We start from the raw sequence: 14,700 nt of genomic DNA, 5'->3' as shown, positions 1-14,700 counted from the left end.
CGGACCACCGTCCCTTCGGCCCTCAGCCCCGGGGTCCACGCTCCGCGTGCCCAGGACACCAACCAGACGGCCCGACCGCCGGGGGCCTCAGGCCCCCCGTTGGCGCCGGGCTCCGCGCTCCGTGACCCCGCGACAGCCAAGACCACAGCGACGCGGGGGCGGCCGGCACCCAGGCCCAAAAGAGCCGCTCGGGACACAGCAAGACACACCACAGACACTCGCTCCGCGCCTGGGCCAGGGCGCCGCGCACGCACGCAGGCACACGGCCCCGCGGCGGTTCGGCTGATGGGCAGGAATGGGAGCGGAACGGCATCCCTGACCCCGTGGCTGCAGGGCCTGCGGCTGCCAGGGCTCCTGACGCAGCTCCAGGGCCTGCGCCCCTCCGGCGGGGTGGCTGCCTCGCCCCCACAGGCCGTGTGGCCCAGCTCCGAGTGCCTGTGTCCTTCCGTCTGTCTGTGTGTGTGTGTGTCGTGGGCACCTGTGTCTGTGTCCCTGCCTGTGCGACGATGGGGTCCGGCGGCGCGGGCGGCCCCGGCTTGGCTTTGAGCCAGGCGGGCTGAAGAACAGGAGAGGCCAGGGGCCCGCCGGCGCCGGCCCCGGCCCGCGGCACACCCCGACACCCCCCCGCAGCCCCCAGGCCCCAGCCCCCGGCCCCCGGCCCCCGGCCCCCGGCCCCCAGCGAGCGGCCCGATGTGGGGCGGCGTGCCATCCGGGGAGCCGAGCGGCGGCGACGAGCCCGACAGGCCGGGGACGGGAGCGCGCCCGGGCTCCCGCGACAGACTCGGCTCCGGGGTGCGGGACGCGTCTTGGCCCCCACCCCCCGGCCCGGGCAGGCGCCCTCCGCCACCCCGGGCGCGGCGCGGGAGGCGGTCAGTCCATCAGTCGGGCCGGCAGGCGAGCATGCAGGCAGGCAGGCAGGCAGGCAGGCAGGCAGGCAGGCGTTCAGGCGGGCCGCACAGGGCGGGCGGAGGAGGGCTGAGGAGCGGCGGGCGCCCGGCCTGGAGAGGCGCAGAGCAGGCTCTTGGGGCGCCCAGCGGCAGGCGCGGACGTCTACGGCCATACCACCCTGAACGCGCCCGATCTCGTCTGATCTCGGAAGCTAAGCAGGGTCGGGCCTGGTTAGTACTTGGATGGGAGACCGCCTGGGAATACCGGGTGCTGTAGGCTTTTTTTCTTCGGCCTTCCTGTCCGTCCCTTTGCCGCCAACACCCCCCTCGCCCAACGCGGCGGCGGCGGCGGCGGCGGCGGCGGCGGCGGCGCCCTCCGGACGACCCCTGCCATGGCCCCCGCCCCGCCGGGACCACCGCAGGGCGCCGCGGGGCACCGAGGGCGCCCGCTGCACGGGCAGGACGCCACTACATACACCACACACCTCCTCTTCCTCCCAGCCCTTCAACCTCGCAGCCCTTCAACGACGCCCACCCGCATCCTAGCCGGCCGCGCGTCCCAGGGGGCCGAGGGGGCCGAGGGGGCCCGAAGGGGCCCAGGGAGGGGACGGGGCGACAGCCGGAACCTCGGGGCGGGGGCGCGGGGGGGCGGTGCGGTCGCTGGGGGGAGACGGGTGGGGGCTGGATCCCGTCCTCGCAGGCCTGCGAGGCCCTCGGTGGGGCCGAGGGGGGGGGTGCTTGGAGGCCGGGGGCCGGGGGCCGGGCCTGCCTGCGGGCCCTCCTCGCCCCGCCCCAGGCCCCGCCCCCAGGCCCGCCCCCAGCCCCTAGCAATTCCCTGGCACCGCCCCCAGCGACCAAGCCACCCAGCCACCCGCAACACCCCCCCACCTTCGGCCCGGGCCCGCCTGCACCTTCTCTCCGAAGGACATGCCCTCCGTCCCCCGCGGACCACCGTCCCTTCGGCCCTCAGCCCCGGGGGGCCGAGGGGGCCGAGGGGGCCCGAAGGGGCCCAGGGAGGGGACGGGGCGACAGCCGGAACCTCGGGGCGGGGGCGCGGGGGGGCGGTGCGGTCGCTGGGGGGAGACGGGTGGGGGCTGGATCCCGTCCTCGCAGGCCTGCGAGGCCCTCGGTGGGGCCGAGGGGGGGGTGCTTGGGAGCCGGGGGCCGGGGGCCGGGCCTGCCTGCGGGCCCTCCTCGCCCCGCCCCAGGCCCCGCCCCCAGGCCCGCCCCCAGCCCCTAGCACCGCCCCCAGCGACCAAGCCACCCAGCCACCCGCAACACCCCCCCACCTTCGGCCCGGGCCCGCCTGCACCTTCTCTCCGAAGGACATGCCCTCCGTCCCCCGCGGACCACCGTCCCTTCGGCCCTCAGCCCCGGGGTCCACGCTCCGCGTGCCCAGGACACCAACCAGACGGCCCGACCGCCGGGGGCCTCAGGCCCCCCGTTGGCGCCGGGCTCCGCGCTCCGTGACCCCGCGACAGCCAAGACCACAGCGACGCGGGGGCGGCCGGCACCCAGGCCCAAAAGAGCCGCTCGGGACACAGCAAGACACACCACAGACACTCGCTCCGCGCCTGGGCCAGGGCGCCGCGCACGCACGCAGGCACACGGCCCCGCGGCGGTTCGGCTGATGGGCAGGAATGGGAGCGGAACGGCATCCCTGACCGCGTGGCTGCAGGGCCTGCGGCTGCCAGGGCTCCTGACGCAGCTCCAGGGCCTGCGCCCCTCCGGCGGGGTGGCTGCCTCGCCCCCACAGGCCGTGTGGCCCAGCTCCGAGTGCCTGTGTCCTTCCGTCTGTCTGTGTGTGTGTGTGTCGTGGGCACCTGTGTCTGTGTCCCTGCCTGTGCGACGATGGGGTCCGGCGGCGCGGGCGGCCCCGGCTTGGCTTTGAGCCAGGCGGGCTGAAGAACAGGAGAGGCCAGGGGCCCGCCGGCGCCGGCCCCGGCCCGCGGCACACCCCGACACCCCCCCGCAGCCCCCAGGCCCCAGCCCCCGGCCCCCGGCCCCCGGCCCCCGGCCCCCAGCGAGCGGCCCGATGTGGGGCGGCGTGCCATCCGGGGAGCCGAGCGGCGGCGACGAGCCCGACAGGCCGGGGACGGGAGCGCGCCCGGGCTCCCGCGACAGACTCGGCTCCGGGGTGCGGGACGCGTCTTGTCCCCCACCCCCCGGCCCGGGCAGGCGCCCTCCGCCACCCCGGGCGCGGCGCGGGAGGCGGTCAGTCCATCAGTCGGGCCGGCAGGCGAGCATGCAGGCAGGCAGGCAGGCAGGCAGGCGTTCAGGCGGGCCGCACAGGGCGGGCGGAGGAGGGCTGAGGAGCGGCGGGCGCCCGGCCTGGAGAGGCGCAGAGCAGGCTCTTGGGGCGCCCAGCGGCAGGCGCGGACGTCTACGGCCATACCACCCTGAACGCGCCCGATCTCGTCTGATCTCGGAAGCTAAGCAGGGTCGGGCCTGGTTAGTACTTGGATGGGAGACCGCCTGGGAATACCGGGTGCTGTAGGCTTTTTTTCTTCGGCCTTCCTGTCCGTCCCTTTGCCGCCAACACCCCCTCGCCCAACGCGGCGGCGGCGGCGGCGGCGGCGGCGGCGGCGGCGGCGCCCTCCGGGCGACCCCTGCCATGGCCCCCGCCCCGCCGGGACCACCGCAGGGCGCCGCGGGGCACCGAGGGCGCCCGCTGCACGGGCAGGACGCCACTACATACACCACACACCTCCTCTTCCTCCCAGCCCTTCAACCTCGCAGCCCTTCAACGACGCCCACCCGCATCCTAGCCGGCCGCGCGTCCCAGGGGGCCGAGGGGGCCGAGGGGGCCCGAAGGGGCCAGGGAGGGGACGGGGCGACAGCCGGAACCTCGGGGCGGGGGCGCGGGGGGGCGGTGCGGTCGCTGGGGGGAGACGGGTGGGGGCTGGATCCCGTCCTCGCAGGCCTGCGAGGCCCTCGGTGGGGCCGAGGGGGGGGTGCTTGGGAGCCGGGGGCCGGGGGCCGGGCCTGCCTGCGGGCCCTCCTCGCCCCGCCCCAGGCCCCGCCCCCAGGCCCGCCCCCAGCCCCTAGCACCGCCCCCAGCGACCAAGCCACCCAGCCACCCGCAACACCCCCCCCACCTTCGGCCCGGGCCCGCCTGCACCTTCTCTCCGAAGGACATGCCCTCCGTCCCCCGCGGACCACCGTCCCTTCGGCCCTCAGCCCCGGGGTCCACGCTCCGCGTGCCCAGGACACCAACCAGACGGCCCGACCGCCGGGGGCCTCAGGCCCCCCGTTGGCGCCGGGCTCCGCGCTCCGTGACCCCGCGACAGCCAAGACCACAGCGACGCGGGGGCGGCCGGCACCCAGGCCCAAAAGAGCCGCTCGGGACACAGCAAGACACACCACAGACACTCGCTCCGCGCCTGGGCCAGGGCGCCGCGCACGCACGCAGGCACACGGCCCCGCGGCGGTTCGGCTGATGGGCAGGAATGGGAGCGGAACGGCATCCCTGACCCCGTGGCTGCAGGGCCTGCGGCTGCCAGGGCTCCTGACGCAGCTCCAGGGCCTGCGCCCCTCCGGCGGGGTGGCTGCCTCGCCCCCACAGGCCGTGTGGCCCAGCTCCGAGTGCCTGTGTCCTTCCGTCTGTCTGTGTGTGTGTGTGTCGTGGGCACCTGTGTCTGTGTCCCTGCCTGTGCGACGATGGGGTCCGGCGGCGCGGGCGGCCCCGGCTTGGCTTTGAGCCAGGCGGGCTGAAGAACAGGAGAGGCCAGGGGCCCGCCGGCGCCGGCCCCGGCCCGCGGCACACCCCGACACCCCCCCGCAGCCCCCAGGCCCCAGCCCCCGGCCCCCGGCCCCCGGCCCCCGGCCCCCAGCGAGCGGCCCGATGTGGGGCGGCGTGCCATCCGGGGAGCCGAGCGGCGGCGACGAGCCCGACAGGCCGGGGACGGGAGCGCGCCCGGGCTCCCGCGACAGACTCGGCTCCGGGGTGCGGGACGCGTCTTGGCCCCCACCCCCCGGCCCGGGCAGGCGCCCTCCGCCACCCCGGGCGCGGCGCGGGAGGCGGTCAGTCCATCAGTCGGGCCGGCAGGCGAGCATGCAGGCAGGCAGGCAGGCAGGCAGGCGTTCAGGCGGGCCGCACAGGGCGGGCGGAGGAGGGCTGAGGAGCGGCGGGCGCCCGGCCTGGAGAGGCGCAGAGCAGGCTCTTGGGGCGCCCAGCGGCAGGCGCGGACGTCTACGGCCATACCACCCTGAACGCGCCCGATCTCGTCTGATCTCGGAAGCTAAGCAGGGTCGGGCCTGGTTAGTACTTGGATGGGAGACCGCCTGGGAATACCGGGTGCTGTAGGCTTTTTTTCTTCGGCCTTCCTGTCCGTCCCTTTGCCGCCAACACCCCCCTCGCCCAACGCGGCGGCGGCGGCGGCGGCGGCGGCGGCGGCGGCGGCGGCGCCCTCCGGACGACCCCTGCCATGGCCCCCGCCCCGCCGGGACCACCGCAGGGCGCCGCGGGGCACCGGGGGCGCCCGCTGCACGGGCAGGACGCCACTACATACACCACACACCTCCTCTTCCTCCCAGCCCTTCAACCTCGCAGCCCTTCAACGACGCCCACCCGCATCCTAGCCGGCCGCGCGTCCCAGGGGGCCGAGGGGGCCGAGGGGGCCCGAAGGGGCCCAGGGAGGGGACGGGGCGACAGCCGGAACCTCGGGGCGGGGGCGCGGGGGGGCGGTGCGGTCGCTGGGGGGAGACGGGTGGGGGCTGGATCCCGTCCTCGCAGGCCTGCGAGGCCCTCCGTGGGGCCGAGGGGGGGGTGCTTGGGAGCCGGGGCCGGGGGCCGGGCCTGCCTGCGGGCCCTCCTCGCCCCGCCCCAGGCCCCGCCCCCAGGCCCGCCCCAGCCCCTAGCAATTCCCTGGCACCGCCCCCAGCGACCAAGCCACCCAGCCACCCGCAACACCCCCCCACCTTCGGCCCGGGCCCGCCTGCACCTTCTCTCCGAAGGACATGCCCTCCGTCCCCCGCGGACCACCGTCCCTTCGGCCCTCAGCCCCGGGGGGCCGAGGGGGCCGAGGGGGCCCGAAGGGGCCCAGGGAGGGGACGGGGCGACAGCCGGAACCTCGGGGCGGGGGCGCGGGGGGGCGGTGCGGTCGCTGGGGGGAGACGGGTGGGGGCTGGATCCCGTCCTCGCAGGCCTGCGAGGCCCTCGGTGGGGCCGAGGGGGGGGGTGCTTGGGAGCCGGGGGCCGGGGGCCGGGCCTGCCTGCGGGCCCGCCTCGCCCCGCCCCAGGCCCCGCCCCCAGGCCCGCCCCCAGCCCCTAGCACCGCCCCCAGCGACCAAGCCACCCAGCCACCCGCAACACCCCCCCCACCTTCGGCCCGGGCCCGCCTGCACCTTCTCTCCGAAGGACATGCCCTCCGTCCCCCGCGGACCACCGTCCCTTCGGCCCTCAGCCCCGGGGTCCACGCTCCGCGTGCCCAGGACACCAACCAGACGGCCCGACCGCCGGGGGCCTCAGGCCCCCCGTTGGCGCCGGGCTCCGCGCTCCGTGACCCCGCGACAGCCAAGACCACAGCGACGCGGGGGCGGCCGGCACCCAGGCCCAAAGAGCCGCTCGGGACACAGCAAGACACACCACAGACACTCGCTCCGCGCCTGGGCCAGGGCGCCGCGCACGCACGCAGGCACACGGCCCCGCGGCGGTTCGGCTGATGGGCAGGAATGGGAGCGGAACGGCATCCCTGACCGCGTGGCTGCAGGGCCTGCGGCTGCCAGGGCTCCTGACGCAGCTCCAGGGCCTGCGCCCCTCCGGCGGGGTGGCTGCCTCGCCCCCACAGGCCGTGTGGCCCAGCTCCGAGTGCCTGTGTCCTTCCGTCTGTCTGTGTGTGTGTGTGTCGTGGGCACCTGTGTCTGTGTCCCTGCCTGTGCGACGATGGGGTCCGGCGGCGCGGGCGGCCCCGGCTTGGCTTTGAGCCAGGCGGGCTGAAGAACAGGAGAGGCCAGGGGCCCGCCGGCGCCGGCCCCGGCCCGCGGCACACCCCGACACCCCCCCGCAGCCCCCAGGCCCCAGCCCCCGGCCCCCGGCCCCCGGCCCCCGGCCCCCAGCGAGCGGCCCGATGTGGGGCGGCGTGCCATCCGGGGAGCCGAGCGGCGGCGACGAGCCCGACAGGCCGGGGACGGGAGCGCGCCCGGGCTCCCGCGACAGACTCGGCTCCGGGGTGCGGGACGCGTCTTGGCCCCCACCCCCCGGCCCGGGCAGGCGCCCTCCGCCACCCCGGGCGCGGCGCGGGAGGCGGTCAGTCCATCAGTCGGGCCGGCAGGCGAGCATGCAGGCAGGCAGGCAGGCAGGCAGGCAGGCGTTCAGGCGGGCCGCACAGGGCGGGCGGAGGAGGGCTGAGGAGCGGCGGGCGCCCGGCCTGGAGAGGCGCAGAGCAGGCTCTTGGGGCGCTCAGCGGCAGGCGCGGACGTCTACGGCCATACCACCCTGAACGCGCCCGATCTCGTCTGATCTCGGAAGCTAAGCAGGGTCGGGCCTGGTTAGTACTTGGATGGGAGACCGCCTGGGAATACCGGGTGCTGTAGGCTTTTTTTCTTCGGCCTTCCTGTCCGTCCCTTTGCCGCCAACACCCCCCTCGCCCAACGCGGCGGCGGCGGCGGCGGCGGCGGCGGCGGCGGCGGCGGCGGCGCCCTCCGGACGACCCCTGCCATGGCCCCCGCCCCGCCGGGACCACCGCAGGGCGCCGCGGGGCACCGAGGGCGCCCGCTGCACGGGCAGGACGCCACTACATACACCACACACCTCCTCTTCCTCCCAGCCCTTCAACCTCGCAGCCCTTCAACGACGCCCACCCGCATCCTAGCCGGCCGCGCGTCCCAGGGGGCCGAGGGGGCCGAGGGGGCCCGAAGGGGCCCAGGGAGGGGACGGGGCGACAGCCGGAACCTCGGGGCGGGGGCGCGGGGGGGCGGTGCGGTCGCTGGGGGGAGACGGGTGGGGGCTGGATCCCGTCCTCGCAGGCCTGCGAGGCCCTCCGTGGGGCCGAGGGGGGGGTGCTTGGGAGCCGGGGGCCGGGGGCCGGGCCTGCCTGCGGGCCCTCCTCGCCCCGCCCCAGGCCCCGCCCCCAGGCCCGCCCCCAGCCCCTAGCACCGCCCCCAGCGACCAAGCCACCCAGCCACCCGCAACACCCCCCCCACCTTCGGCCCGGGCCCGCCTGCACCTTCTCTCCGAAGGACATGCCCTCCGTCCCCCGCGGACCACCGTCCCTTCGGCCCTCAGCCCCGGGGTCCACGCTCCGCGTGCCCAGGACACCAACCAGACGGCCCGACCGCCGGGGGCCTCAGGCCCCCCGTTGGCGCCGGGCTCCGCGCTCCGTGACCCCGCGACAGCCAAGACCACAGCGACGCGGGGGCGGCCGGCACCCAGGCCCAAAAGAGCCGCTCGGGACACAGCAAGACACACCACAGACACTCGCTCCGCGCCTGGGCCAGGGCGCCGCGCACGCACGCAGGCACACGGCCCCGCGGCGGTTCGGCTGATGGGCAGGAATGGGAGCGGAACGGCATCCCTGACCCCGTGGCTGCAGGGCCTGCGGCTGCCAGGGCTCCTGACGCAGCTCCAGGGCCTGCGCCCCTCCGGCGGGGTGGCTGCCTCGCCCCCACAGGCCGTGTGGCCCAGCTCCGAGTGCCTGTGTCCTTCCGTCTGTCTGTGTGTGTGTGTGTCGTGGGCACCTGTGTCTGTGTCCCTGCCTGTGCGACGATGGGGTCCGGCGGCGCGGGCGGCCCCGGCTTGGCTTTGAGCCAGGCGGGCTGAAGAACAGGAGAGGCCAGGGGCCCGCCGGCGCCGGCCCCGGCCCGCGGCACACCCCGACACCCCCCCGCAGCCCCCAGGCCCCAGCCCCCGGCCCCCGGCCCCCGGCCCCCGGCCCCCAGCGAGCGGCCCGATGTGGGGCGGCGTGCCATCCGGGGAGCCGAGCGGCGGCGACGAGCCCGACAGGCCGGGGACGGGAGCGCGCCCGGGCTCCCGCGACAGACTCGGCTCCGGGGTGCGGGACGCGTCTTGGCCCCCACCCCCCGGCCCGGGCAGGCGCCCTCCGCCACCCCGGGCGCGGCGCGGGAGGCGGTCAGTCCATCAGTCGGGCCGGCAGGCGAGCATGCAGGCAGGCAGGCAGGCAGGCAGGCAGGCGTTCAGGCGGGCCGCACAGGGCGGGCGGAGGAGGGCTGAGGAGCGGCGGGCGCCCGGCCTGGAGAGGCGCAGAGCAGGCTCTTGGGGCGCCCAGCGGCAGGCGCGGACGTCTACGGCCATACCACCCTGAACGCGCCCGATCTCGTCTGATCTCGGAAGCTAAGCAGGGTCGGGCCTGGTTAGTACTTGGATGGGAGACCGCCTGGGAATACCGGGTGCTGTAGGCTTTTTTTCTTCGGCCTTCCTGTCCGTCCCTTTGCCGCCAACACCCCCCTCGCCCAACGCGGCGGCGGCGGCGGCGGCGGCGGCGGCGGCGACGGCGGCGCCCTCCGGACGACCCCTGCCATGGCCCCCGCCCCGCCGGGACCACCGCAGGGCGCCGCGGGGCACCGAGGGCGCCCGCTGCACGGGCAGGACGCCACTACATACACCACACACCTCCTCTTCCTCCCAGCCCTTCAACCTCGCAGCCCTTCAACGACGCCCACCCGCATCCTAGCCGGCCGCGCGTCCCAGGGGGCCGAGGGGGCCGAGGGGGCCCGAAGGGGCCCAGGGAGGGGACGGGGCGACAGCCGGAACCTCGGGGCGGGGGCGCGGGGGGGCGGTGCGGTCGCTGGGGGGAGACGGGTGGGGGCTGGATCCCGTCCTCGCAGGCCTGCGAGGCCCTCCGTGGGGCCGAGGGGGGGGTGCTTGGGAGCCGGGGGCCGGGGGCCGGGCCTGCCTGCGGGCCCTCCTCGCCCCGCCCCAGGCCCCGCCCCCAGGCCCGCCCCCAGCCCCTAGCACCGCCCCCAGCGACCAAGCCACCCAGCCACCCGCAACACCCCCCCCACCTTCGGCCCGGGCCCGCCTGCACCTTCTCTCCGAAGGACATGCCCTCCGTCCCCCGCGGACCACCGTCCCTTCGGCCCTCAGCCCCGGGGTCCACGCTCCGCGTGCCCAGGACACCAACCAGACGGCCCGACCGCCGGGGGCCTCAGGCCCCCCGTTGGCGCCGGGCTCCGCGCTCCGTGACCCCGCGACAGCCAAGACCACAGCGACGCGGGGGCGGCCGGCACCCAGGCCCAAAAGAGCCGCTCGGGACACAGCAAGACACACCACAGACACTCGCTCCGCGCCTGGGCCAGGGCGCCGCGCACGCACGCAGGCACACGGCCCCGCGGCGGTTCGGCTGATGGGCAGGAATGGGAGCGGAACGGCATCCCTGACCCCGTGGCTGCAGGGCCTGCGGCTGCCAGGGCTCCTGACGCAGCTCCAGGGCCTGCGCCCCTCCGGCGGGGTGGCTGCCTCGCCCCCACAGGCCGTGTGGCCCAGCTCCGAGTGCCTGTGTCCTTCCGTCTGTCTGTGTGTGTGTGTGTCGTGGGCACCTGTGTCTGTGTCCCTGCCTGTGCGACGATGGGGTCCGGCGGCGCGGGCGGCCCCGGCTTGGCTTTGAGCCAGGCGGGCTGAAGAACAGGAGAGGCCAGGGGCCCGCCGGCGCCGGCCCCGGCCCGCGGCACACCCCGACACCCCCCCGCAGCCCCCAGGCCCCAGCCCCCGGCCCCCGGCCCCCGGCCCCCGGCCCCCAGCGAGCGGCCCGATGTGGGGCGGCGTGCCATCCGGGGAGCCGAGCGGCGGCGACGAGCCCGACAGGCCGGGGACGGGAGCGCGCCCGGGCTCCCGCGACAGACTCGGCTCCGGGGTGCGGGACGCGTCTTGGCCCCCACCCCCCGGCCCGGGCAGGCGCCCTCCGCCACCCCGGGCGCGGCGCGGGAGGCGGTCAGTCCATCAGTCGGGCCGGCAGGCGAGCATGCAGGCAGGCAGGCAGGCAGGCAGGCAGGCAGGCGTTCAGGCGGGCCGCACAGGGCGGGCGGAGGAGGGCTGAGGAGCGGCGGGCGCCCGGCCTGGAGAGGCGCAGAGCAGGCTCTTGGGGCGCCCAGCGGCAGGCGCGGACGTCTACGGCCATACCACCCTGAACGCGCCCGATCTCGTCTGATCTCGGAAGCTAAGCAGGGTCGGGCCTGGTTAGTACTTGGATGGGAGACCGCCTGGGAATACCGGGTGCTGTAGGCTTTTTTTCTTCGGCCTTCCTGTCCGTCCCTTTGCCGCCAACACCCCCCTCGCCCAACGCGGCGGCGGCGGCGGCGGCGGCGGCGGCGGCGGCGGCGGCGCCCTCCGGACGACCCCTGCCATGGCCCCCGCCCCGCCGGGACCACCGCAGGGCGCCGCGGGGCACCGAGGGCGCCCGCTGCACGGGCAGGACGCCACTACATACACCACACACCTCCTCTTCCTCCCAGCCCTTCAACCTCGCAGCCCTTCAACGACGCCCACCCGCATCCTAGCCGGCCGCGCGTCCCAGGGGGCCGAGGGGGCCGAGGGGGCCCGAAGGGGCCCAGGGAGGGGACGGGGCGACAGCCGGAACCTCGGGGCGGGGGCGCGGGGGGGCGGTGCGGTCGCTGGGGGGAGACAGGTGGGGGCTGGATCCCGTCCTCGCAGGCCTGCGAGGCCCTCGGTGGGGCCGAGGGGGGGGTGCTTGGGAGCCGGGGGCCGGGGGCCGGGACTGCCTGCGGGCCCTCCTCGCCCCGCCCCAGGCCCCGCCCCCAGGCCCGCCCCCAGCCCCTAGCACCGCCCCCAGCGACCAAGCCACCCAGCCACCCGCAACACCCCCCCCACCTTCGGCCCGGGCCCGCCTGCACCTTCTCTCCGAAGGACATGCCCTCCGTCCCCCGCGGACCACCGTCCCTTCGGCCCTCAGCCCCGGGGTCCACGCTCCGCGTGCCCAGGACACCAACCAGACGGCCCGACCGCCGGGGGCCTCAGGCCCCCCGTTGGCGCCGGGCTCCGCGCTCCGTGACCCCGCGACAGCCAAGACCACAGCGACGCGGGGGCGGCCGGCACCCAGGCCCAAAGAGCCGCTCGGGACACAGCAAGACACACCACAGACACTCGCTCCGCGCCTGGGCCAGGGCGCCGCGCACGCACGCAGGCACACGGCCCCGCGGCGGTTCGGCTGATGGGCAGGAATGGGAGCGGAACGGCATCCCTGACCCCGTGGCTGCAGGGCCTGCGGCTGCCAGGGCTCCTGACGCAGCTCCAGGGCCTGCGCCCCTCCGGCGGGGTGGCTGCCTCGCCCCCACAGGCCGTGTGGCCCAGCTCCGAGTGCCTGTGTCCTTCCGTCTGTCTGTGTGTGTGTGTGTCGTGGGCACCTGTGTCTGTGTCCCTGCCTGTGCGACGATGGGGTCCGGCGGCGCGGGCGGCCCCGGCTTGGCTTTGAGCCAGGCGGGCTGAAGAACAGGAGAGGCCAGGGGCCCGCCGGCGCCGGCCCCGGCCCGCGGCACACCCCGACACCCCCCCGCAGCCCCCAGGCCCCAGCCCCCGGCCCCCGGCCCCCGGCCCCCGGCCCCCAGCGAGCGGCCCGATGTGGGGCGGCGTGCCATCCGGGGAGCCGAGCGGCGGCGACGAGCCCGACAGGCCGGGGACGGGAGCGCGCCCGGGCTCCCGCGACAGACTCGGCTCCGGGGTGCGGGACGCGTCTTGGCCCCCACCCCCCGGCCCGGGCAGGCGCCCTCCGCCACCCCGGGCGCGGCGCGGGAGGCGGTCAGTCCATCAGTCGGGCCGGCAGGCGAGCATGCAGGCAGGCAGGCAGGCAGGCAGGCAGGCGTTCAGGCGGGCCGCACAGGGCGGGCGGAGGAGGGCTGAGGAGCGGCGGGCGCCCGGCCTGGAGAGGCGCAGAGCAGGCTCTTGGGGCGCCCAGCGGCAGGCGCGGACGTCTACGGCCATACCACCCTGAACGCGCCCGATCTCGTCTGATCTCGGAAGCTAAGCAGGGTCGGGCCTGGTTAGTACTTGGATGGGAGACCGCCTGGGAATACCGGGTGCTGTAGGCTTTTTTTCTTCGGCCTTCCTGTCCGTCCCTTTGCCGCCAACACCCCCCTCGCCCAACGCGGCGGCGGCGGCGGCGGCGGCGGCGGCGGCGGCGGCGGCGCCCTCCGGACGACCCCTGCCATGGCCCCCGCCCCGCCGGGACCACCGCAGGGCGCCGCGGGGCACCGAGGGCGCCCGCTGCACGGGCAGGACGCCACTACATACACCACACACCTCCTCTTCCTCCCAGCCCTTCAACCTCGCAGCCCTTCAACGACGCCCACCCGCATCCTAGCCGGCCGCGCGTCCCAGGGGGCCGAGGGGGCCGAGGGGGCCCGAAGGGGCCCAGGGAGGGGACAGGGCGACAGCCGGAACCTCGGGGCGGGGGCGCGGGGGGGCGGTGCGGTCGCTGGGGGGAGACGGGTGGGGGCTGGATCCCGTCCTCGCAGGCCTGCGAGGCCCTCCGTGGGGCCGAGGGGGGGGTGCTTGGGAGCCGGGGGCCGGGGGCCGGGCCTGCCTGCGGGCCCTCCTCGCCCCGCCCCAGGCCCCGCCCCCAGGCCCGCCCCCAGCCCCTAGCACCGCCCCCAGCGACCAAGCCACCCAGCCACCCGCAACACCCCCCCCACCTTCGGCCCGGGCCCGCCTGCACCTTCTCTCCGAAGGACATGCCCTCCGTCCCCCGCGGACCACCGTCCCTTCGGCCCTCAGCCCCGGGGTCCACGCTCCGCGTGCCCAGGACACCAACCAGACGGCCCGACCGCCGGGGGCCTCAGGCCCCCCGTTGGCGCCGGGCTCCGCGCTCCGTGACCCCGCGACAGCCAAGACCACAGCGACGCGGGGGCGGCCGGCACCCAGGCCCAAAAGAGCCGCTCGGGACACAGCAAGACACACCACAGACACTCGCTCCGCGCCTGGGCCAGGGCGCCGCGCACGCACGCAGGCACACGGCCCCGCGGCGGTTCGGCTGATGGGCAGGAATGGGAGCGGAACGGCATCCCTGACCCCGTGGCTGCAGGGCCTGCGGCTGCCAGGGCTCCTGACGCAGCTCCAGGGCCTGCGCCCCTCCGGCGGGGTGGCTGCCTCGCCCCCACAGGCCGTGTGGCCCAGCTCCGAGTGCCTGTGTCCTTCCGTCTGTCTGTGTGTGTGTGTGTCGTGGGCACCTGTGTCTGTGTCCCTGCCTGTGCGACGATGGGGTCCGGCGGCGCGGGCGGCCCCGGCTTGGCTTTGAGCCAGGCGGGCTGAAGAACAGGAGAGGCCAGGGGCCCGCCGGCGCCGGCCCCGGCCCGCGGCACACCCCGACACCCCCCCGCAGCCCCCAGGCCCCAGCCCCCGGCCCCCGGCCCCCGGCCCCCGGCCCCCAGCGAGCGGCCCGATGTGGGGCGGCGTGCCATCCGGGGAGCCGAGCGGCGGCGACGAGCCCGACAGGCCGGGGACGGGAGCGCGCCCGGGCTCCCGCGACAGACTCGGCTCCGGGGTGCGGGACGCGTCTTGGCCCCCACCCCCCGGCCCGGGCAGGCGCCCTCCGCCACCCCGGGCGCGGCGCGGGAGGCGGTCAGTGCATCAGTCGGGCCGGCAGGCGAGCATGCAGGCAGGCAGGCAGGCAGGCAGGCGTTCAGGCGGGCCGCACAGGGCGGGCGGAGGAGGGCTGAGGAGCGGCGGGCGCCCGGCCTGGAGAGGCGCAGAGCAGGCTCTTGGGGCGCCCAGCGGCAGGCGCGGACGTCTACGGCCATACCACCCTGAACGCGCCCGATCTCGTCTGATCTCGGAAGCTAAGCAGGGTCGGGCCTGGTTAGTACTTGGCTGGGAGACCGCCTGGGAATACCGGGTGCTGTAGGCTTT

At 77.1% G+C, this 14,700-nt stretch overlaps 8 non-coding genes across 8 annotated transcripts; all 8 read left to right on the top strand.

Annotated features, from left to right (window-relative positions):
• Window positions 1–1,048: 1,048 nt before the first annotated feature.
• LOC144309834 (5S ribosomal RNA) lies at window positions 1,049–1,167 on the top strand. Its single transcript, XR_013375726.1, has one exon. It is a non-coding gene; the product is annotated as a 5S ribosomal RNA (ribosomal RNA).
• A 2,101-nt stretch (window positions 1,168–3,268) lies between these two features.
• On the top strand, window positions 3,269–3,387 carry LOC144309833 (5S ribosomal RNA). The gene has a single exon (XR_013375725.1). It is a non-coding gene; the product is annotated as a 5S ribosomal RNA (ribosomal RNA).
• A 1,690-nt stretch (window positions 3,388–5,077) lies between these two features.
• Window positions 5,078–5,196, top strand: LOC144309832 (5S ribosomal RNA). Its single transcript, XR_013375724.1, has one exon. It is a non-coding gene; the product is annotated as a 5S ribosomal RNA (ribosomal RNA).
• A 2,109-nt stretch (window positions 5,197–7,305) lies between these two features.
• LOC144309831 (5S ribosomal RNA) lies at window positions 7,306–7,424 on the top strand. Its single transcript, XR_013375723.1, has one exon. It is a non-coding gene; the product is annotated as a 5S ribosomal RNA (ribosomal RNA).
• Window positions 7,425–9,126: 1,702 nt separating this feature from the next.
• Window positions 9,127–9,245, top strand: LOC144309830 (5S ribosomal RNA). The gene has a single exon (XR_013375722.1). It is a non-coding gene; the product is annotated as a 5S ribosomal RNA (ribosomal RNA).
• A 1,703-nt stretch (window positions 9,246–10,948) lies between these two features.
• On the top strand, window positions 10,949–11,067 carry LOC144309828 (5S ribosomal RNA). Its single transcript, XR_013375720.1, has one exon. It is a non-coding gene; the product is annotated as a 5S ribosomal RNA (ribosomal RNA).
• Window positions 11,068–12,765: 1,698 nt separating this feature from the next.
• LOC144309827 (5S ribosomal RNA) lies at window positions 12,766–12,884 on the top strand. The gene has a single exon (XR_013375719.1). It is a non-coding gene; the product is annotated as a 5S ribosomal RNA (ribosomal RNA).
• Window positions 12,885–14,579: 1,695 nt separating this feature from the next.
• LOC144309784 (5S ribosomal RNA) lies at window positions 14,580–14,698 on the top strand. The gene has a single exon (XR_013375676.1). It is a non-coding gene; the product is annotated as a 5S ribosomal RNA (ribosomal RNA).
• The last annotated feature ends 2 nt before the right edge of the window (window positions 14,699–14,700 follow it).

The sequence above is a fragment of the Canis aureus genome, unplaced genomic scaffold (assembly GCF_053574225.1).
Source record: "Canis aureus isolate CA01 unplaced genomic scaffold, VMU_Caureus_v.1.0 ptg000210l_RagTag, whole genome shotgun sequence".
NCBI classification, from domain to species: Eukaryota; Metazoa; Chordata; class Mammalia; order Carnivora; family Canidae; genus Canis; species Canis aureus.
Note: the sequence above shows the minus strand (reverse complement) of the source record. Positions and strands in the feature narration are given on the sequence as shown.